The following is a 25303-nucleotide window of genomic DNA, read 5'->3' as shown; positions in this document are numbered from 1 at the left end:
CATCCAGGCTATTGATGTTGGGACAAGAAAAGCTGAGGCATGTTGGATTCAAAAGGAAGTGGCCCTTAACATTTGCAAATGGAAATACCCTGTTTTTTTGTTGGTTTGGAGGCACCTGCTGGCAGTTGAACCAGAGGTCAGATAGGGGATACTTTTCCCTGCGAGGCTGGCACATAGCCAGTTTTGAGGAGCTAACTGTCTTTTACAGGGGATTGGAACCGGTATTGCACTATTCATTTACTTATGCATGACATCATTTGAAATATATATATATACACACACATATATGTATATATATATTACAAATTGTAAAGTGCAATTATTTGTAATGCAATACTATTACTATTATCCCCTTCTGAAAAGACCTTGAGTTATATTCTACTCATGATATTGAGCTCTTTGCATTTTAAACTTAAATATAACAAATTAGAAAATTGTCGAGAACACTGTACATTTGTGGCACATGTTTGTTCTCTTTTCAGTAAAACCTGTTATATGCCAATACATAACCAGCATACTGACACATTCCAATAATCTGTCACAAAGGCAAATCACCAAATGACCTTTATAATTGGATTTCGTATCTTCATTATCTGCGAAATACAATATTTAATTTTGTGAAGAGACATTTAACATGGCAAAACAGCAACAGCAACACACACCACACTTCCTGCTCTGCATCAAACATGCCATTTGTGAAGGAACAGAGGCGGACAGCAATCTCTCCAAAACAAATGCAGAGACATCTTTCTATCATATTTCCAAACTAAAATACTCAGTGTCCAAGGAATTTGAAGTTCCGTTCACATAGATATAGAATAGGAGGCCAAAATAAAACTGTACTGTATGAAGACTGTGTACAGATTTTAATGCAATGGGCTTGCACTTTGAAAAGACTGCTTCTCAAATGTCCAGGTAAATTAAGGTTTTCCTGCATTTCTGAATGCCATAATTTTACTTGCACCTTTCTCTACCTTCTCCCCCTCCTGTCTCTCTTTTCTCCACATCTGGTTTTTGCCCTCAGTTCCTCTCTCCTTTTATAATTTTCAGCCCTAATGTAAACTCCAGTTCCTTTCCTAGCAAAACTCAAGAAAAATGTCATGGAAATTTAGAAAATAATGCATTTATTTCTGCTACAATGTAATTTAAAAAGAAGACAACACAATATCAGCTAGTTATCCTAAAATATTACTGATAGAGAGTTCAGAATCAGCTCTCCACAAAGCAATGCCTCGAAATGGTCTTAAGACACAGCCTATTTATGTGGAGTATCTGCAAATACTAAGTGCAGCTGTTGGCTTAAATAAGGGAAACAATCACCCAGCATAAAATTAGAGAGTGCGGTGGAAATCACCTCCGGTTTTGAATATTGAGTTTAATACAAAATTAATTAAAATGTCATTGTAGTCTTAGTTTCTATTTATAATATCTTGTGTGATAATTTACCTCTTTACACATAGGAATAAATTCAAAAGAAATTTTTTCTAATGAGTTATTATTCAATTATTATAAAGAAAAAGTAAACACATGTATCTATTAATTCATTAGAATTCTTAGTTCTCAGCATCCTTGCCATGTCAGATGATGTTCGCTCACTCTGATAACCTGGACTCATCCCCCAAAGGTTTAAATAGCCTTTGTTCCCTCATTAAAATGAGCTGTCTCACTGGAGCTGCCTCTGGCCAGTCTGTGTTTGAGGTAGTTTAGCTCCTGGCAATCCCACCTCACTTCCTGTACCAGGATCCAGTGGTTGTGATTGAGGTTATTGTGGGCAATCACACCAGGGTGGGAAGAGAAACATGAATAGTACAAGTATTTTAGCTTCAAGTTCAACTTACCTAATAGATCTACTGGAACTGTTAAGGGTTGCAAACTGCCTAGATCGTTAAATAAAAGTAATGAGAGTAACTGCTTTTTTTTTCAGCAAATAGAAAAAACGGACCATATGGTAAGACCACAGATAACATATATAGATTCATACAGTTAAATCAGTAGAAAAAGCTATCATTAAAATATGAACTTGCTTGTATGTACGCTTCTTAGGGCTTACCACTTTGTATTAGAGAGTTAGCAGCTCATCGAGTAAGAAGGCTGGCTCTCAGCAGTTACCTAACTAGCTATTACTCTTCATCTAGGGGCAGGCCTTTCTGGGATTTTTCCTCATCCACACTGGCATGTCAACAGTGGCAGTGGTCAGGTCTTGTTTACACAGCCAAATTGCTGAGAAGTCATGGGTGTAGCTGTCTGTCATATAGATATGATACGATCTGACAGCAAATGTTCTGATTCTCTAACTCTTACAGGATTTTCACCTTTCTTCCTTGATGCAGCACTCAATGGACTCCTGGTACTCCTAGGTGTATTTATGTATTTATTTATGTACATATAACAATAATTATTAAAGCAAAAGAGGCCATGAACTTGAGAAGGATAAGGGAAAGGGAAGATTGGAAGGGTTGGAGGGAAGAAAGGGGGGTACAAAGTGATGTGGATAAAGCACAAATATATGATATTTTAAACTAAATTAATAATATTTTAACTGCAACAACAAACCCCCTCAGTCTTATATATGTGATGGAAATATGCAATATGACAAAAATAACCCACACTGTTCCATCCCTCCCAACTTTGTGTCTTGTGAAATCTCAATAAAAGCCACACAATTTTTCAAGATTTCCATATGAAATCCAGATCATCAGTTTATTTTGGGATTAAGCATTTTATACTTTTGTGAATGAACACATAAAACCAAAGTTTTGTTTTGTTTCTTGATACACAGCTACATTTTGATTTTAGAATACAATCTCACGAAGATAGCACAGACTGTGCTCTAATTCGCAAGTCTCCTTCTTTTGTCATATACATGCTGAGATTTCACATGTGTTGCCACCATCCCAACTACCAAGTACTTCTTGACACGGTCGTATTAGTGAATAGGAAATTGTGATTGTCATACATCACTTAATCAAGGTAGGATTTCAAGAAGAATTATAGAGATAGCCCAAGAAGATAATTTAATACACAATACTGGTTACACATTATTTAGAATGCTGGGCAGGGAAACAAAACCATAGATACCATTCTGTGGATTAGCAAGAGAAATGATACATTTGGGATGGGAGCAGATAGATTCACTGATGAAGTACGTTACACTGCAGCCACTTGCTTAGCATCCTTAGAAAAAAATTGTTTATTTTCAGTGTCTTATCCCACCAAAGGAGGAGGCAGTTACAGATGGAAGGGCTGCTCTGCTGTTTCTCCACCCTAATGTTCTAGTCTCTTGATGCCCTTGATGCAAAGGTTTGGTTATTGGCTGCAGGAGTAACTACAGGAGCAATTACTGTCATCTGCTGGTGCTGGAGCCATCAGCCATTGATAGGACACTGATATCAAGAGTTGTCACTGTCTCTATGCATCTCTGCCTCTCTGTCTCTCTGTGTGTCTCTGTCTCTCTGTCTCTCTCTGTCTGTCTCTCTCTGTCTCCTCTCTCTCTGTCTCTCTGTCTCTGTCTCTGTCTCTGTCTCTCTCTCTCTCTCTCTCTCTCTCTCTCTCTCTCTCTCTCTCTCTCTTGCCACTCAGTGACCTTCGGTGTGCATGTAGGGTTCCAGACATCCAGGGTAATGGAATTTGTAGAAGTCCAGTTGCAGAGTCTAGAGCAAGGACAGTGGTTTTACAGTTGTTAATAATAGTTAACTTATTGTCACATTTAGATGAAATCTTTAAATGAGAATATCAAGTAATAAACACCCCCCTATGAATGTGAGGTATTTGAAATGTTTTAATTGTCCTAGCACTGTTAGATCACATTTCATTTTAATGTTGGTCTTCTTTTTTTTAATTTTTAAAAAAAATTTTATTAGATATATTTCTTTACTTACATTTCAAATGTTATTCCCTTTCCCAGTTTCCTGTCCATAAGCCTCTATCCCTTTTCTTCCCCCTCCTCCATACGGGTATTCCCCCATACATCCCCTTACTGCCCCTCCCCATATTCCCCTGCACTGGGGGTCCAACCTTGGCAGGGCCAAGGGCTTCCCCTTCCACTATTTGAAATACATTATTTTAGCCTCTAAAAATATATTCTGAACATTTAGTAGCCTGCTTTTGTAAATATGATGATAAACACAATGAGATTAGAAAAAAGAAATAAACTCTGTAACTTATATATGCCATGTATGAATGGCTTAATAGTAAAACAATTATATGAAAGCTGTTTGTCCTTTTCATTAAATGCATACGCTTCAGTTCACATTAATGAAAAATTTTGACAAAAGTTTCCTCTCAAGTAAAAATATGCAGGTGATTTTTCTTGGTACAGTGTATAAAATATTTGAGAACTTTTTAAATACTTGGTGTTTTTAAGGGTCTAGTAGCCCTTAGGCTATGGTTTGTTAGAAAGCCACTAAAAGACTATAAAAGAACAGTAAAATAATGGCATTTTCTTCAAGACTCTAAATTTAATTTTATTTAACAAATAAAGTCTGAGTCACTGCACATACATGCTCAGTGAAGTAGATGTCATAGACATTAAAACATCACAACACTTCCTATAAAATACCACACAAAGCTACTGTGTGAAACATGTTTCACATGCATCCTTGGGTCTCATCCCCGCAGCACCCAGAGTGAACCTTCAGTGAATACATAGTGCTCTAAATGGAATACTCAGCGTTGTTTCTGCACCTCTGTCCTTAGCAATCTGATGTTCTTTCCAGGCTTCTCACCATCTTATTAAACATTAGTAAAGGGAATGTCAGCAGGCACACGGCCCTACACATGCACGTCTAACTCTGTAAATTAAACATGCTTGGCATGCATGCATTATTTATTCCTGTTTGCTTTTAGGTTCCAGCAGGTGAATGTTCAGAAAAGAAAGAAAAAAGAATGACTTATATATGAATCAGGCTTATAAATTATATAAATCAAGCCACTGAGTCAGGGAAAAGATAAAATTAAATGTGTCTGAGAAACTATATTCCAATAATTTTATAGGATAAAAAAGAAAGTCAGAAACAATTGAATATAATAACTTTTGAAGTTTGAAGGTTTCTCAGAAATACATGGACATATAAAATTAAATAAAATGTTGTTCTAAAAATACTGCTAAGGAAAACTTCAATGTGGTATGTGTTTTGGGTAGAAATACATTAATAAAGCAAATTGTTCAATTTTGATTTTTGTACTATGAGCATTTATAAGAATACCTGTATTACTAGAAAATACACACCAATGTGCTTAGATTTAAAGGGAACAAAGACTGCTTAAGCAGTTCAGAAAAGAAGTGTGTATGTGTGTATGCATGAGAGAGAGAGAGAGAGACAGATACAGAGACAGAGACACAGAGACAGAGAAACAGAGACAGAGACACAGAGAGAGACTGAGAGAGTGAGAGGGAATGAGAAAGCAAATGAATTAAAGTGTAGACCTGGTCCCATAGCTCTCTGTACTCAGATCCCATGGGGAGAGAGTTGGACTCTTATTATAAGTGTGGACAATCCCGAGAGCACAGATCACATTGAGAGAAAGAGGGTCTCCAGGAGTACTGACACATAGGCTTTCAGAAATGTCAAGCCACTGTCAGAGAGAGCAACATGAGAGATAACATGAGAGATAACCAGATGTTAAGAGGCAAGTCCAGGAACCTAAGCAGCAGAAACAAAGACTATTTGTCATCATTAGAGCCCAGTTCTCCCATCAAAGCAAATTCTGGACATCCCAACACACCAGAAAAGTAAGATTTGGATATAAAATCACATCTCATGATGATATTAGAGGACTTTAAGAAGGACATGAATAATCCCTTAAAGAAAAACAGGACAACACAGGTAAACACGTAGAAGCCCTTAAGAGAAAACACAAAAATCCCTTTAAAAGTTGCAGGAAAACACAACCAAACAGGTGAAAGAATTGAAAAAAACCATCCAGAATTGAAGAAATGGAAAGAGAAACAATAAAGTAATTACAAAAGGAGACAACCCTGGAGGTAAACCTTGGAGAAAAACCTAGGAAAGAGATCAGGAGTCATAGATGCCAGCATCACCAATAGAATACAAGAGACAGAAGAGAAAATCTCAGGGGCAGAAGACACCATAAAAAACATTGACACAATTGTCAAAAAAAAATGTAAAACGCAAAATGCTCCCAACTCAAAACATCCAGAAATCCAGGACACAATGAGAAGATCAAATCTAAGGATAATAGATATAAAAGAGAGCAAAGATTCCCAATTTAAAGGGCCAGTATATATGTTCAGTAAAATTATAGAAGAAAACTTTCTTAACCTAAAGAAAGACATGCCGATAAACATACAAGAAGCTTACAGAACTCCAAACTGATTGGGACAGAAAAGAAATTCCTCCTGTCACATAATAGTCAAAACACCAAATGCACAAAACAAAGGAAGAATATTAAAAGCAGTAAGGGAAAAAGGTCAAGTAACATATGAAGGCAGGACTACCAGAATTACACAAGACTTCTCATCAGAGACTAGGAAAGCCAGAAGATCCTGAGCAGATGTCAAACAGACCCTAAGAGAACACAAATGCCAGCCCAGGCTACAATATCCAGCAAAACTCTCAATTACCATAGATGGAGAAACCAAGATGTTCCATGAAAAAAACAAATTTACACAGTATCTTTCCACAAATCCAGCCCTACCAAGGATAATAGATGGAAAACTCGAACACAAGGAGGGAAAGTACACCCTAGACAAAACAAGAAAGTAATCTTCTTGCAACAAACCAAAAGAAAAGAGCTACATAAATATAATTCCAGTTCTTACAAGAAAAATAACAAGAAGTAACAACCGTTATTCCTTAATATCTCTTAACACCAATGGACTAAATGACCCAATAAAAAGAAATAGACTAACAGACTGGATATGTAAGGAGGTCTCAGCATTTTGCTGCATACAGATAACACACCTCAGTTACAAAGACAGAAACTATCTCAGTAACAGGCTAAAAAACAATTTTCCAAGCAAATGAAGCAGGAGTAGCCATTCTAACATCAAATAAAATCACCTTTCAGCCAAAAGTTGATAAGAAAGATAAGAAAGGATACTTTATATTCATCAAAGGAAAAATCCACCAAGATGAACTCTCAATCCTGAATATCTATGCTCCAAATGCAAGGGCACATATATTCATAAAAGAAACCTTACTAATGCTCAAAGCACACGTTGTACCTCACACAATAATAGTAAGAGACTTCAACATCCCACTCTCAAAAATGGACAGATCATGGAAACAGAAACTAAACAGAGACATATAGAAACTAACAGAAGTTTGAACCAAATGGATTTGGCAGATATCTATGGAGCATTTCATTCTAAAACAAAAGAATATACCTTCTTCTCAGTGCCCCATGGTACCGTCTCCAAAATTGACCATATCTTCATTCACAAAACAGGCCTCAACAGATACAAAACGATTGAAATAATCCCATGCATCCTATCATATTACCAAGGACTAAGGCTGGTATTCAATATCAACAAAAATGACAGAAAACCCACATGCACATGGAAGGTGAACAATGTTCTTCTCAATAATAACTTGGTCAAGGAAGAAGGAAAGAAAGAAATTAAAGACTTTTTAGAATTTAATGAAAACGAATACACATCATACCCAAACTTATGGGACACAATGCAAGCAGTGCTAAGAGGAAAACTCATAGCTCTGAGTCCTTCAAAAAGAAACAAGAGAGAGAATCCATTAGCAGCTTGACAGAACACCTGAAAGCTCTAGAAAAAAAAGAAGCAAATTAAACCAAGAGGAGTAGAAGGCAGGAAATAATCAAACTCAGGGTTGAAATCAACCAAGTAGAAACAAAAAGGACTATGCAAACAATCAGTAAAATCAGGAGCTGGTTCTTTGAGGAAACCAACAATATAAACCCTTAGCCAGACTAACCAGAGGGAGCAGAGAGTGTATCCAATTTAAGAAAAGCAGAAATGAAAAGGGAGACATAACAGAATCTGAGGAAATTCAAAATATCACATCCTATTACAAAGGCCTCTACTGAAAAAAAACTGGAAAATCTGGATGAAGTGGACAATATTCTAGATAGATACCAGGTACCAAAGTTAAATCAGGATCAGATAAACCATCTAAATAGTCCCATAACCCCTAAAGAAATAGTAGAAGTCATTAAAAGTCTCCTCCTGTCAAAAGGCCAAGCACTAAATCGGTTTAGTTCAGAATTCTATCAGAGCTTCATAGAAGACCTAATACCAATACTTTCTTTCCAAACTGTTTCACAAAGTTAAAACAAAAGGAACTCTATCCAGTTCCTCCTATGAAGTCACAATTATACTTAATAACTAAACCACACAAAGACCAAACAAAGAAAGAAAACTTCAGATGAATTTCTCTTATGATTCTTGATGCAAAAACACCCAAAAAATTCTTGAAAACCTAGTCCAAGAACCCATCAAAACGATCATCCATCATGATCAAGTAGACTTCATCCCAGGTTGGCAGGGATGGTTCAATATATGGAAATCCATCAATGTAATCTACTATGTAAACTAACTAAAAAAGAAAAACCACATGATCATCTCATTAGATACCGAGAAAGCATTTGACAAAATTAACACCCCTTTATGTTAAAAGTCGTGGAAAGATCAGGAATTCAAGGCCCATACCTAAACATAGTAAAAGCAATATGCAATAAACCAGTAGCCAACATCAAACTAAATGGAGAGTAACTTGAAGTAATCCCACTAAAATCAGTGACTAGACAAGGCTGCCCACGATCTCTCTACTTCTTCAATATAGTATTCAAAGTCCTAGCCAGAGCAATCAGACAACAAAAGGAGGTCAAAGGGATACAATTTGGAAAGGAATAAGTCAAAATATCACTATTTGCAGAAGATTTTGATAGCATATTTATGTGACCCCAAAAGTTCCACCAGAGAGAGAACTTCTACTGTTGATAAACAACTTCAGCAAAGTGGCTGGGTGCAAAATTAATTCAAACAAATCAGTAGCCTTCCTCTACTCAAAGGATTAAACAAGCTAAGAAAGAAATTAGGGAATTGACACCCCTCACAATACTTCCAAATAATATAAATTACCTTGGTGTGACTTTAACAAGTGAAAGATCTGGATGGCAAGAAGTTCAAGTCTCTGAAGAAAGAAATTGAAGATCTCAGAATATAGAAAGATTGCCTATGCTCATGGATTGGCAGGATTAATATAGTAAAACTGACCATTTTGCCCAAAGTGGTCTACAGATTCAGTGCAATCCCCATCAAAATTCCAACTCAATTCTTCAAAGAGTTAGAAAGAACAAATTGCAAATTCAATTTGCAGTAACAAAAAACCCAGGATAACAAAAACTATAGTCAACAATAAAAGAACCTCTGGGGGAATCACGATCCCTGACCTCAAGCTGTATTACAGAGCAACAGTGATAAAAACTCTATGGTACTGCTACAATGACAGGCAGGTAGACTAATTGAATAAGATTGAAGACAAAGAAATGAAGCCACACAGCTATTGCTGCTTGATCTTTAACAGAGGAGCTAAAACCATCCAGTGGAAATAAGATAGCATTTCAACAAATGGTGCTGGTTCAACTGTTGTTCAGCCTGTATAATAATGCAAATGAATCCGTTCTTTTCTCCCTGTACAAAGCTGTAGTCCAAGTGGATCAAGGACCTCCATATAACACCAGATGCATTCAAACTAATAGAAGAAAAAATGGGAAGAGCCTCAAACACATGGGCACTGGGGAAAATTTCCTGAAAAGAACACCAATCGTTTATGCTCTAAGATCAAGACTCGACAAATGGGACTTCATAAAATTGCAAAGCTTCTGTAAGGTAAAAGACACTATCAATATGGCAAAAATAGCAACCAACAGATAGGGAAAAATTCTTTACCAATCCTACATCAAATACGGGGCTAATATCCAATATATACAAAGTTAAATTTCAGAGAATCAAATAACCCTGGTAAAAATGGGGTACAGAGCTAAATAAGAATTCTCAGCTGAGGGATATCAAATGGATGAGAAACACTTAAAGAAATGTTCAACATTCTCAGTCACCAGGAAATGCAAATCATAACAACCCTGAGATTCTACCTCACACTAGTCAGAATAGTTAAGATCAAAAACACAGGTGACAACAGATGCTGGCAAGGATGTGGAGAAAGAGGAACATTCCTCTATTGTTGGTGGGATTGCAAGCTGGTACAACCACTCTGGAAATCAGTCTGAAGGTTCTTCAGAAATTTGAACATAGTTCTTCTATCTGAGGACCCAGCTATACAAATCCTGGATAGATACCCGAATGATACTCCAACAGATAATAAGGACACATGCTCCACTATGTTCATAGCAGCCTTATTTATAGTAGCCAGAAGCTGGAAAGAACCCAGATATCCCTCAACAGAGAAATGGATACAGAAAATGTACATTTACACAATGGAGTACTAGTCAGCTTTTAAATCCATTGACTTCATGAAATCCATAGGTAAATATATGGAACTAGAAAATATACTTACTGAGGTAACCCAAACACAAAAATAAACACACATGGTATGCAGTCACTGATAGTTGCATATTAGCCCAAAAGCTCTGATTTCCTCAAGATAGAATCCACAGACCACATGAAGCTCAAGAAGAAAGACTACCAAAGTGCAGATGCTTCAGTCCTTCTTAGAAGGGGGCCATAAATATTCACAGGAGGAAATAAGGAGACAAAGTTTGGAACAGAGACTGAAGGAAAGGCCATCCAGAGACTGCCCCTCCTGGGGATCCAGTCCTTATACAGTCACCAAACCCAGACACTATTGCTGATGCCAAGAAGTGCAAGCTTACAGGAGCCTGATATAGCTGTTTCCTGAGAAGCTCTTTAAGAGCATGACAAATACAGACATGGAAGCTTGCAGCCGAACATTGAACTGAGAACTGGTTTCCCATTGGAGAAGTTAGAGAAAGGACTGAAGGAACTGAAGGGGTTTACAACCCCATAAGAACAACAATACCAACCAACCAACCAGAGCTCCCAGGAACTAAAGCACCATCCATAGGGTACACAGGGATAGACCCATGGCTCCAGCTGCTTATGTAGCTGAGGATGGTCTTGTTGGTCATCAATGGGATGAGAAGCCCTTGGACCTGTGAAGGCTCAATTCTCCAGTGTCAGGGAATGTCAGGGTGGGGGGCAAGAGTTGTGGGTTGGTGGGTGGGGGAACACCCTCATAGAAACAGGGGGAAGGGGATGTCATAGGGGGTTTAAAAATGGGAAACCAGGAAAGAGGATAACATTTGAAATGTAAATAAAAATATATCCAATTAAAAATAAAGTTTCTGGAAAATCTGGATAAAGGTGTGTGTGTGTGTGTGTGTGTGTGTGTGTGTGTGTGTGTGTATACATATGTGTGTGTGTATAATATTCAGGACTTATTTGCATCATTAATTTATAGTTTTATAGTTTTTGGTTATGATATTATTTCAAGTTAAAAAACTTAAAGTATTTTTTGTGCATTATTTTCACTGTGCTATATTGACAACATAGGGAGGGCATGAAATGAAATGTGAGCCTTTTGTAACACAGTTTTGTTAGTCACCACTTTAAATATTTGTAACACACTGCATGACTGCAAACCCGTACGTCACTTCCTAATATTCTCATGGCAACGTGTTGTGCGTGAATTAAAGCTGCTCTTTACTTTACATCAACTTCGGGTGTCTTTTATTGATTTTTCCTGTTAATGACACCTACGTTACACTCACCAAAAAGGGCTTGTTAACTTAACAGAAAGAAAATTCATAGTATTCTCATGTATTTTTCCTCATTAAAATCGCATTATGACTGTAATGATTGTCTTAAATGGGTATAATTATTAATAAGAAAAGTGCACCTATTAATTTTAAACCTTAATGGCTGCAGTACTTTTTGATTTTCTAGAAACAATGTAGGCACACTTGCATGAACTTCAATTCCCTTTTACCCATACTTATTAATAATTCTACAGGAAACACAGGGCTGTGTAAGACAGAGGTCATAGGAAGGGAGACTGCACACAGCTTGCAAATTTCTGCACTAATTTTATATTACCAACGGAGGCAGCCTGTACCTGTTCTTACCTCCAAAGAGTACACTGCCTTAGTATATTGTCCTTCATGAGACTAGAAACTCAAAGGATTCAACATGATATTGTTTATAAAGATTTTATTAATTTAATTTACTAATTAATTTACTAATTTCCTTCATTTTTCCTTTAGATTCTGAAGTAGCTCAATAGAACCCATTTTGGTAGTTTAAATCTATAAAGGCAATAAAATAATATAAATCAAACTATTAAATAGATTTATTATCTCCATTAGCACTCATTTATCCTCTAGTAATTCACTCAGCCTTCCATTTCTAATATTTCACAAAAGTAGCTTAACTGCAAAAAACAGAAATTCTCTTCTTTGTCCTCATTAATTTGGAATTCTCATGTATCTCAATAGGAGAGAGTAAAAAGAAAAGGATTTCAAAATCCATACACCATCATGTAAATCCTGAAATTTGTCATACAAAGTGCTCAATTGTATTTCAAAATATCTTAATGCCTGAGTGTCTATCTAAAACATGTATATGCAACATTCTCTAAGGTTTAAGTTTTTGCTTAATTTTAGGGGAAGGTTGGAAATGGTAAGTGAAATAAATACAAAACAAATAACTTCTGTCTACATTCTTTCAATTTCTTCAAATAGTTTAGTCTTGTTTCGTATACACAGTAGGTGAAAGCCACTCAGAATCTTTAAAGGACGAGTGTAGCCTAGAATGTTTCGTTGAATTGTAGAATTTTAGACAGCTCTTCAGTTCCTCTTAAGTTAACCTGGGAAGAGTATACTTTGTATGGTGGGTGATAATAGTTCAGAACTGTAAGCACAAACGTTTAGTTGAAGCAGAATGTTTCAGGGGGAAAAGTTGGAGGAAACTGGGTTGTCAGTTTCTTTTTTGACACGAGTGAAAAATATATACATGAGTGAAAATTTTCGACACAAGAGTTCTTAATGTAGATTGGTTACCAGCAGTATATTGTAGAGATGGTAGAGCCCATCTTTTCTTTCAGAGATTCAGGCCACCAGAGGCTACCCACACTCCAGTAGAAGATTCCTCTACCCATGTATGTACAGATAGTGCTATATGGATTCACAGAACACTAAAGACATAAAGAAAAAGTAAACACACAAAGAGAGAGAGAGAGAGAGAGAGAGAGAGAGAGAGAGAGAGAGAGAGAGAGAGAGAGAGATTGGTAGGAGAAAGTCATTGGGGAGATGGGGAGATTAAAGGAGGTGAGGGAATGGGAGAAGGGATGTGATAGTGCAACACATAGAAGCATGTATGAGTATTAACTAAAATACTTTGAAAAGTAAAATGTGTCTCAAGGGAAAACAAATAATTGCTGGTACCAATCTGCCCATATCCTAGATTTTAAGAGTTTGTCCTTGCTATTTGCAAGAAAAAAGCAAATATAAGAGAACATTCTAAATTATTACACATTATAAAGTCATTCTGTTATTATTTAGTGACAAAATTTGCATTAGCATGAAGAAAATTTCACAGATATGGTTGGTTTGAACAACCCCCATATGTACATGGTATTTGAATTTTTGATTAGCAATTGATCTCAGTCATTGGGAACTGCAATGGAACCTTTAACAAGTGTGACTTTGATGGAGGAAATATAACCCTTCAGGCAAGATTTAAAAATTTATAGCCTTATCCACAACCCCCAGTTCATTGTGTTTGTAGGTGAAGATGCCATGCAATGACTCATCTTCTTGCTCTGGCCATCTGCTTCTCCTTCCCTCATGAACTCTTCCTCTGGAACCAAAAGACCAAGCATGCCTTTCTATAAACTACTTTTGGTCTCATAAGTACTGGGCTTATAGCCATCAATCATTACACCAAGGCTTCTCCTTCTTTTTACTGTTAGTGCAAGTTACTTTAGATTACAGAAGGCATGTTCAACCAGAGATATTTAAAATGGCCACATATAACATTTCTGCTGGACCCATAACTGACCTTTCTAGTTATCGTAAGTAGTAGGCTAAGATTTAAGAAGCTGAGCTGTGTGTGGTGGTGTTCATTAATTATGACCTGCAGCCCAATTTCCTGAAACAGAGAGAAATATTCTATAATTATTATATATTATTGCTCCAATCCATCCAGTAGTCGTACTATTAACTTCTCTCACTAATGAGTTATAGGATCTCTAAGAGAAACCGCCAGTGAACAGTCAAGGGATCAGGGATAACTCCACTACACATTAGAGAGTTTATATACAAATACAGCAGTAGTATGAAATTTTCACTAACAATGATTATTTGCTCAGTGCTTATGAATAACCACTAGGTGATATTCTAAATATATACATAGCATGAATTGTCTCTTTAATCCCCACAGTTATCCTATGGCATAATCATTAATATCAGGCCCACTTTTCAGAGTTCAGGTGGGCATTCTGAAATTCAAAGACAGAAAAGTATTGCTTCAGAACCAATATATTTGACCATAGATGTACCCAATTATTCATTTTCTTTTCCAGTTTATGCACAATTATTTTTCTTTTCTTGTACTTATATTATGTCTGAAGAAATATTGTCTAAAGATATCTTTCAGACAGTATTGTTCTCATGGCTTAGGTATATAGAACCGTGTGTTCTCATGTCTCTGTTGGAACAAAACATAGGACTTTGCCCAACTCATACCGACATCACTACTAAAAGCAAAATGACATTTCAAACTATGAATTTGTTGGTGTTTCTTTTTGTCTGGGAGTTTGTTTTTCTTTCAAATAGTAATTCAAGAGGGCAATATCAAAATCCCTTCCTCTAAAGCAGGTTCTTCATTCAGGAGTTTGTAATAGTCCTTCTAAATTATTTTATCAATGACATAGAGGGATATAAGTAAAAATTTATAACTTACTTCTGAGCCTACATAGCCAGAGGCTTCCTATAGCATCTTTGCTTTTGATCTTTCAAAGGAGTCCTTAAAATTGTTACATAACTCTAAGCATCATAACCAGAGATTGCTTAGTTTCTTAAAACACAAAATGCTATTACAATCAGGAAATAGCTATAGTGAAAAAAAGTTTCAAAGACAGTAAAGCAAAAGACATTTCTTTTTAAAAGGAAATACCTTTTTAATCCACCTGAAGATATGTTTTTGGCAATGGATACATTTTCATGCTGGAGGGGAAAACAAACAAGGTTAACACACAACTCAGGAAAATGCAGAGAAGAAAATCACCCAGAAATGAGCTCAGAGACCCAAAAGCTGCACATCAAACTTCAAATGTAACAGAAAAAGGGCAAAGCTTATTTTAAAGTCTATGTTTGCTGGAGAGATGGCTCAGTGGTTAAGAGCACTGACTGCTCTTCCAGAGGTCCTAAGTTCAATCCCCAGCAATCACATGGTGGCTCACAACCATCTGTGATGGGATTCGATGCCCTCTTCTGGTGTGTCTGAAGACAGCGACAGTGTACTCACATATATAAAATAATAAAAATCTATGTTTAATAACAGTTGTTCTTTTAAAATCATTTCTTTTTTGATATTTCTTTATAAGACTGTGTATTTTGTACTTTTTAAGATTAAAAAAATAAACATTGTGTTGTGAACGTGTAGATAAGAGTGTAGAGGCTGGAGAGGGTCTTAGGCTCCCATGGAGTTGGAGTTGTAGGACTTTGTGAGCCACCTAAAATGGGTGCTGAGATTTGCACTTTAGTGGACTCCAGGATCTGCAACTGCTCTTAACCTCTGAGCCACTTCTCAAGCCCAGACAATGTGCATTTTCAAAGTGTATTGTGTCAGTTAATTTAGAGCACCCTTCCAGTCTTCACTTTAATAAGCCCAGTTACTCAGTTACTTCAAGTTCAAAACTGTTAAAAGCTTGTTTTATTTTGCATGCTGCTGTTTCATTCTACATATCAATTTACATTGTTAAAATAGCTGTTAAACCAGAGGTACCACCTTGGAAATTCCCTCCAGCAGCTGACAAAAACACATTTTCACCAACAGTTTAACAAGGCCAACACCTGTCTGATACATTTTGGATTTGAGTTAACACACACACACACACACACACACACACACACACACACACACACACACTCACTCACACACACACACAAATGCTATTTTTACTTACCAAGATATCCAAAGAAATACATAGAAAGTAATTCTTAAAAAAAAAACCTCACAGCTGAACATGATTAACATAATAAATGACTTTTTAGCTATTTCTAACATTATGATTTATCTAGAATGACATGGATTAATAATGGGTGATGGCATATCAGACTAGACTAATCTTAATATTAGAAATATTTTAAATGCTTTAGGAAGAATAATCAGAAGTTATTGAGTCAAAAACCTAAATTATATCATATTAAAACGGGACTTACAGTCCTGCTCATTACCAATTTTCTAGAGATCGCTGGTGAAATCGTTAATCTATTTACTTCTTCATCTGTAAACCTGAAAGAATAGTGGCATTCTGGCAATGATCCAATGTCGTAATTTTCCTTGAATCAAAACATTGTTTGTAGACGGGAGGAAGTAACCTAATAAAAACACAAAGAATGATAACAACTCATGGAGAACTGTGGCTTACGAGATTCACAAGGCCCCCTCCTCAAGGATAGAGCAGTAAATAACTGTTAGGGAGAAACAAGGAGACAGAGTTACCTGCAGCTGACAGGAAGAGACTCTTGAACATGTTGAGTGGCTTACACGTGTGCAGAGAGATCCAGGGGTGTAGCTTTCCTGAGTCCCTATGGAGGCTGGAGTTACCAAGGTGCATTTGGATTGCCCTTCCTCCTATAGATAACTGCTTATCCGTGAGCTGCAAGCCATGCTAATATACTCATTGTCTCTATGCTTTTTGTTGGTTTTGTGTGCAAACCACTTAATATAATATGTGACTTACAAAGGAAAACTTCTTATAGTTAATGAATGCAAATTTTTCTCTCATGTCTATTTTCTTACATAGAAACACACCTTCACTCTATCTATAGCTTGCACCCTCAGTTAAAATATTCAGATATTCTTCTTGTGTTCTTTTATTTCTTTTTTTTCTAGGTGCCTGAATTAGTATATGTAGACAAGCACATTTCATTCATACCGTACAAATGTCAGTCATAATGCTTGTTTATTTCAAAGCTATCTAATAACTTATGTTAAAACTATTTTGGAAAACCACAGGTTTTGTTTTGGATACAGATTTCACGAGATGTTTAATATCGAGTCATCTAAGTTTTCTTATTTATTTATTTATTTATTTATTTATTTATTTATTTGGTTCTTGGTATATAAATCCTATGGCTAAATAATACTCCATTACTTTATCCATTTTTCTATTGATGGATATTTAGACTTACTTGATAATTTGGCCAGTGTGAATAGTACTGCAATAGACAGACAAATACGCAAACATCATTGTGGTGTATAGACTGACAGCCTTAGTATAGCTGGTCCAGACATTAGCTGTATTTTTACTTCTTTTTTTTTTTCTTTTCTTTTCTTTTCTTCGGAGCTGGGAACCGAATCCAGGACCTTGCGCTTGCACTACCACTGAGCTAAATCCCCAACCCATATTTTTACTTCTTGATGTAGCTCTGTCTTCACTTCCATTGTGAGTGAAGTAGATTACATTCTCCCCAATAGTATTTATGGAGTCCTTTAAGTTACATCCTCACACAGCATTTTATAAATTTTGTTAGTAACAGCTGTTCTGATAGAGGTGGAATTGAAACTTCAAATTTTTAAATGTGCATTTCATGGTGGACAACAATACTGAGTAACTCTTCTTCAAGTCTTTTTTTTTTTTTTTTGAGGGGGAAAGGTTTATTTCATTTACACTTTAGGAAGTTTCAGTTCATGCTTATTTGACCCCATTGCCTTTGGGCCTGTGGTAAGGCAATACAGCTCAGTGGAAGCTGTGCCGGAAGAAGCTGCTCGAGACATGCAGAGAGACCAGGGTCCCACTGTCCCCTTCAAGGGGACACTCTCAATGCTTAACATTATTCCTGTAAGCCCCACCTCTTAAGTTTCTGCCACCTCCCAGAAGCATCATGAACCAAGACCAAGTCTCTAGCATGTGGACCTTGGGAAGTATGTCATAGTCAAACTGTACCAGTAACCAAATCTCACAAAAGCAGCATGGAGTCTTCTCATAGATGACTTCCTATCTGTCCTTCTCCCCTCAGACAATGTCCAGGAGAAAAAGAGTCATCATGACTCACATGGGAAAAGGCAGGGCAGTCCTGAGGGACACACAGACTTCAGAATTAGTCAGATTTGCGTGGAATTGTGATTCTTTGCTTTCCTATGTGTGTGGCTATGAACAAGCCCTGTCTCCATTCTGTGTGTTTTCCCATGTGTAAAGTGAGACAAGCATTCGCTTGCATTAGTTGTATAGGATTGTTGTGTGCAGAAGATTTAAAAGTATATAATATAATCATAGTCTGCTTTCTATTGTTAGGATAAAACGTTCTGACCAAAAGCAACTTGGGGGGAAAGTTTGGTTTGGTTTACACATCCCAGTCAAAGCCCATCGCTGATGGAAGCCAGGGTTGGAATTCAAGGCAGGAACCTGAAGAAGAGGCCACAGAAGGGTGCTATTTTCTTGCTTCTGTCCGTGGCTTGCTCAGTCTGTTTCCTTTTTTTTTTTTTCTTCTTCTTTTTTTTTTTATTAACTTCAGTATTTCTTATATACATTTCGGGTGTTATTCCCTTTCCCAGTCTCCGGGCAAACATACCCCTCCCCTCTCCCTTTCCTTATGGGTGTTACCCTCCCCATCCTCCCGCCATTGCCACCCTCCCCCTAACAATCTAGTTCACTGGGGGTTCAGTCTTAGCAGGACCCAGGGCTTCCCCTTCCACTGGTGATCTTACTAGGATATTCATTGCTACCTATGAGGTCAGAGTCCAGGGTCAGTCCATGTATAGTCTTTAGGTAGTGGCTTAGTCCCTGGAAGCTCTCGTTGCTTGGCATTGTTGTACATATGGGGTCTCGAGCCTCTTCAAGCTCTTCCAGTTCTTTCTCTGATTCCTTCAACGGGGGTCCTGTTCTCAGTTCAGTGGTTTGCTGCTGGCATTCGCCTCTGTATTTGCTGTATTCTGGCTGTGTCTCTCAGGAGCAATCTACATCCGGCTCCTGTGGGCCTGCACTTCTTTGCTTCATCCATCTTTTCTAATTGGGTGGGTGTATATGTATGGGCCACATGTGGGGCAGGCTCTGAATGGGTGTTCCTTCTGTGTCTGTTTTAATCTTTGCCTCTCTATTCCCTGGCAAGGTATTCTTGTTCCCCTTTTAAAGAAGGAGTGAAGCATTCACATTTTGATCATCCGTCTTGAGTTTCATTTGTTCTAGACATCTAGGGTAATTCAAGCATTTGGGCTAATACCCACTCATCAATGAGTGCATACCAAGTGTGTTCTTCTGTGATTGGGTTACCTCACTCAGGATGATATTTTCCAGTTCCAACCATTTGCCTACGAATTTCATAAAGTCATTGTTTTTGATAGCTGAGTAATATTCCATTGTGTAGATGTACCACATTTTCTGTATCCATTCCTCTGTTGAAGGGCATCTGGGTTCTTTCCAGCTTCTGGCTATTATAAATAAGGCTGCTATGAACATAGTGGAGCACGTGTCTTTTTTATATGTTGGGGCATCTTGTGGGTATACGCCCAAGAGAGGTATAGCTGGATCCTCAGGTAGTTCAATGTCCAATTTTCTGAGGAACCTCCAGACTGATTTCCAGAATGGTTTTACCAGTCTGCAATCCCACCAACAATGGAGGAGTGTTCCTCTTTCTCCACATCCTCGCCAGCATTTGTTGTCACCTGAGTTTTTGATCTTAGACATTCTGACTGGTGTCAGGTGAAATCTCAGGATTGTTTTTTTTTTTTTCAGTTACTACTGTACTTTATTGTGTTCAACCAAATCACCATGTTAAAAAATAGCAAGCTGCCATAATAGAAAATAAGGCTCCTCTATCCAGCACCAGATAGCATCATTTTACTTTCAAGCCTAGAAATTGCACACATGTATATAAACCAACCGAAGATGAGGATTGAGAGTTCATCTTGGTGGATTTTTCCTTTGATGAATATGAAGTGTCCTTCCTTATCTTTTTTGATGACTTTTAATTGAAAATTGATTTTATTTGATATTAGAATGGCTACTCCAGCTTGCTTCTTCTGACCCTTTGCTTGGAAAGTTGTTTTCCAGCCTTTCACTCTGAGGTAGTGTCTGTCTTTGTCTCTGAGGTGTGTTTCCTGTAGGCAGCAGAATGCAGGGTCCTCGTTGCGTATCCAGTTTGTTAATCTATGTCTTTTTATTGGGGAGTTGAGGCCATTGATTTTGAGAGATATTAAGGAATAGTGATTATTGCTTCCTGTTATATTCATATTTGGATGTGAGGTTATGTTTGTGTGCTTTTCTTCTCTTTGTTTTGTTGCCAAGACGATTAGTTTCTTGCTTCTTCTAGGGTATAGCTTGCCTCCTTATGTTGGGCTTTACCATTTATTATCCTTTGTAGTGCTGGATTTGTAGAAAGATATTGTGTAAATTTGGTTTTGTCATGGAATATCTTGGTTTCTCCATCTATGTTAATTGAGAGTTTTGCAGGATACAGTAACCTGGGCTGGCATTTGTGTTCTCTTAGGGTCTGTATGACATCTGTCCAGGATCTTCTCGCCTTCATAGTTTCTGGCAAAAAGTCTGGTGTGATTCTGATAGGTCTGCCTTTATATGTTACTTGACCTTTTTCCCTTACTGCTTTTAATATTCTTTCTTTATTTTGTGCGTTTGGTGTTTTGACTATTATGTGACGGGAGGTGTTTCTTTTCTGGTCCAATCTATTTGGAGTTCTGTAGGCTTCTTGTATGCCTATGGGTATCTCTTTTTTTAGGTTAGGGAAGTTTTCTTCTATGATTTTGTTGAAGATATTTACTGGTCCTTTGAGCTGGGAGTCTTCACTCTCTTCTATGCCTATTATCCTTAGGTTTGATCTTCTCATTGAGTCCTGGATTTCCTGTATGTTTTGGACCAGTAGCTTATTCTGCTTTACATTATCTTTGACAGTTGAGTCAGTGATTTCAATGGAATCTTCTGCTCCCGAGATTCTCTCTTCCATCTCTTGTATTCTGTTGGTGAAGCTTGTATCTACAGCTCCTTGTCTTTTCTTTTGATTTTCTATGTCCAGGGTTGTTTCCATGTGTTCTTTCTTGATTGCTTCTATTTCCATTTTTAATTCCTTCAACTGTTTGATTGTGTTTTCCTGGAATTCTTTCAGGGATTTTTGTGTCTCCTCTCTATGGGTTTCTACTTGTTTATTTATGTTTTCCTGGAATTCTTTCAGGCATTTTTGCGATTCCTCTCTGTAGGCTTCTACTTGTTCTCTAAGGGAGTTCTCCACATCTTTCTTGAAGTCCTCCAGCATCATGATCAAATACAATTTTGAAACTAGATCTTGCTTTTCTGGTGTGTTTGGATATTCCATGTTTATTTTGGTGGGAGAATTGGGCTCCGTTGATGCCATGTAGTCTTGGTTTCTGTTGCTTGGGTTCCTGCGCTTGCCTCTCGCCATCAGATTATGTCTAGTGTTACTTTGTTCTGCTATTTCTGACAGTGGCTAGACTGTCCTGTAAGCCTGTGTGTCAGGAGTGCTGTAGACCTGTTTTCCTGTTTTCTTTCAGCCAGTTATGGGGACAGAGTGTTCTGCTTTCGGGCGTGTAGTTTTTCCTCTCTACAGGTCTTCAGCTGTTCCTGTGGGCCTGTGTCTTGAGTTCACCAGGCAGGTTTCTTGCAGGGGAAAAGTTGGTCCTACCTGTGGTCCCAAGGCCCAAGTTTGCTCGTGGGGCACTGCACAAGTCCTCTCCGAGGTGGCAGCAACCGGGAAGATCTGCGCTGCTCTCTCCGGGAGCCTCCGTGCACCAGGGCTCCAGACTGCGTTCGGTGTTTTCCTCTGGTGTCTGGATGTGCGCAGAGTGCAGTCTCTTCTGGTCCCCCAGGCGTGTCTGCCTCTCTGAAGGTTTAGCTCTCCCTCCCACGAGACTTGGGTGCAGAGAACTGTCTATCTGGTCTGTTTCCTTCAGGTTCTGGCGGTGTCTCAGGCGCAGGGGTCCCGCCGCTCCTGGGCCCTCCCCTACGGGAGCCCAGAGGCCTTATACAGTTGCCTCTTGGGCCAGGGATGTGGGCAGGGGTGGGCAGTGTTGGCGGTCTCCTCCGCTCTGCAGCCTCAGGAGTGCCCACTTGACCAGGCGGTGAGGTCTCTCTCCCACGGGGTTTGGGAGCAGAGAGCTGCTGTCTCTTCTTCAAGTCTTATTGACCATTTTTACTTCTTCCTTTGAACACTGTGTTTATTAATTAGATAATTTGGTCGCCTGAGCATTTGAGTCCTTTTTAAATTCTAGATATTAATCATGTTTGTTGCATAACTAGTAAATATTTTATAGTATTTTTTGAGGGTATCATTTCATTTGTGTGAAAAAAGGTGTTTAATTTCATTTGTTAATACTTGGGTTTATGTATGAGGTCATTGAAGTCCTTATCTATATTTATATATTGAAGTGTTTTTTTTAACTTATGTTTTCTTACTTACTTATATACTGAAGTATAATTTACCAATTTCAAAGTTTCCGTATGAGCATGACAAATACAGAGGCAGACACTCTCAGCCAACCCTTGAACTCAGGACGGGGTCCCCGATTGAAGGAGCTGAAGGGATTGCAACTCCATAAGAACAACAATACCAACCAACCAGAGCTCCCAGGGACTAAACCACCATCAAAAGATTATACATGGACAGACCCATGGCTTCAGCTCCATATGTAGCAAAGGATACCTTGTTGGGAACCAATGGGAGGAGAAGGCCTTGGTTCTGCCAAGGCTCAATGCCCCAGTTTAGAGAAATGTCAGGGCAGGAGGATAGGAAGGGGTGGGTCGATGGGTCGGGGAACACCCTCATAGAAGAAGAGGGATGGGGAATTGTTTGGGAAACCAGAAAAAGGTGATGACATTTGAAATGTAAATAAAAAATTCAATTAAAAAACGGAAGTTTCTATATGAAGTTGAGAATTGCTCTTCCTATTTCTGTGAAGAATTGAGTTGAAATTTTGATGGGGATTGCATTGAATCTTTAGATTGGTTTTAGTAAGATTATAATGAGGTCTCCTTGGGTAGTTTTGATTTGAGATTTGTAGAGTAGGAGAACAAGATGTAGTTTTGTTCTTCTACATGTGGATATGAGATTTCCTCAGTACTAATTGTTAAAGAAGCTATCTTTTCTTCAATATTTTTGCTTAGATTTATTTTGTTTTATTTAATATGTATACGTATCTTTGCTTAAATGCATAGTCTGTGTACCATGGAGGTCAGAAGAAGGCATCAGATCCATGGAGCTGAAGTGTCCAACAATGACAAGCTGTAATGTAGGTGCTGGGACTCAAATTTGGGTCTTCTGCAAGCACAATCAGTGTTCTTAACCAGTAATCCATCTTTCTATCACCTCCAGTGTATGTCTTTTAGTATTTTTTGTCAGATTCCAGATGGCCAGTATTACTTGAGTCTGCCATTTTATTCTAGAAATTTGTATAACATTCATCTCTCCCTTCCCCCTTCCTTTCTCTCCCTCCCTCCCTCCATCCATCCCTTCATCCCTCTGTCCCTCCCTCCCTTCCTTCCCCTCCCTCCATCCTTCCATCCCTCCCTCCCTCTGTTTTCCTCCTCTCCTCTGTCCATCCATCCCTCCATCCTTCTGTCCCTCTGTCCCTCCCTCCCTTTCTCCCTCCCTCTTTCCCTTCCTATCTCTCCCTCCATACATTGTCCCTCCTTCCCTTCCTTTCCCTCCCTCTGTCCCTCCGTCCCTCTATCCCTCCGTCTCTCTCTCTCTCTCTCTCCTCTCTTCCTCCTTTCTTTCTTTCTTTCTTTCTTTCTTTCTTTCTTTCTTTCTTTCTTTCTTTCTTTCTTTCTTTCTTTCTTTCTTTCTTTCTTTCTCTCTGTGCCCAGACCATGCTGGTTTTGTTACTATGGTTCTATAGTATTACTGGAAATCACACAGAGTGATTTTTGATTTCTCTTTTTTCCGAGGATTGCTTTTGATATTGAGGACCTCTTTTGTATCTCACGAGTTTCAGTTCTGTGTTTTCTGTTTCTATGAAAAATATCATTTGAATTTTGATGGTGCTGCCTTCATTCCAAATATTGCCTTTGGTAAAGAAAAATTTTCACTGTGTTTCTTTGTTGGTCCTATTCATGGGACGTTTTTCATTCCACTAATATCTTCTGTAACTTTCTCCAGTGCTTTAAGTTTTTCATTGAAAGGTTTGTTCCCTTCCTTGGGTTTATTTCTGTATATTTCAAAGACTGTATTTCCTGTTTTCTTTATTACTAGTATACAGGCTATTGATCAGGTCTATTGATTTTTGTATGCTACTATTTTGCTATTTTACTAATTTTAAGAGTTTTCTAGAGGGGCATTTAGTGTCTCATAAATTTAGGATCAGTACATGTATCAGTGAAAGGATGCTTACTTTTTGCTTTCCTATTTGTATCCCTTTAATTCCTTCCTTTCTTTTATTAACTCTAATAAAACTGTGCAAGATATTTAATAGACAAAGTGAAATACATTATATCATTCCTATTTTGATCAAAAATATCTTGTTTGTTTTAATTAGTATATTATTGACTATAGGTATGTAGTCTTTTATTCAATTTTGAGTTTGGCACTGAAAACAATTGTTCTCATTATGGCATTTTACATATATGTGTCATTATAAATTGTTCTGATATTGTTCCTGATCATTTGCTCCTGCCTTATTTCATGGACCACCACCCACAATTTTTCTTTTGTTTTCATATCACATATTATTCCATCACCCTCCTTTTCTTCTCATTCTTAAGATCTCAGTCTCTTAACTCTGTCTCTCTCTGTCTCTGTTTCTCCATCTGTTTATTTATTAATTATTGCTATCTAGAGAAAAAGAAATGAGAATATGTGTCATATTTGTCTTTCTTTTTTATTTTTATTGGATATTTTATTATTTGCATTTCAAATGTTATCCCCTTTCCCTGATTCCCATCCATAAGTCCCCTTTCTCAGCCCAAACCCTGCTTCTATGAGGTTTTCCCCCACCCACCCTTTCCTGCCTCCCTTTCCTGACATTTCCCTACACTGGGGCATTGAGCCTTGGCAGGATCAAGGGCCTCTCAACCTATTGATGCCCAACAAGGCCATCCTTTGCGCCATATGAAGCTAGAGCCATGGGTCTGTCCATGCATAT

General features: G+C 37.9%; 1 long non-coding RNA gene across 2 annotated transcripts in view; it reads left to right on the top strand.

The window, feature by feature from the left end:
- Positions 1 to 25303, top strand: part of LOC120093257 (uncharacterized) — a 302254-nt gene that overhangs the window by 154860 nt on the left and 122091 nt on the right. The gene's annotated exons all lie outside the window — the stretch shown is intronic.

The sequence above is a fragment of the Rattus norvegicus genome, chromosome 6 (assembly GCF_021556685.1).
Source record: "Rattus norvegicus strain SHRSP/BbbUtx chromosome 6, alternate assembly SHRSP_T2T, whole genome shotgun sequence".
NCBI classification, from domain to species: domain Eukaryota; kingdom Metazoa; phylum Chordata; class Mammalia; order Rodentia; family Muridae; genus Rattus; species Rattus norvegicus.
The sequence above is the reverse complement of the archived record's forward strand: the minus strand, read 5'-3'. Positions and strand labels throughout refer to the sequence as shown.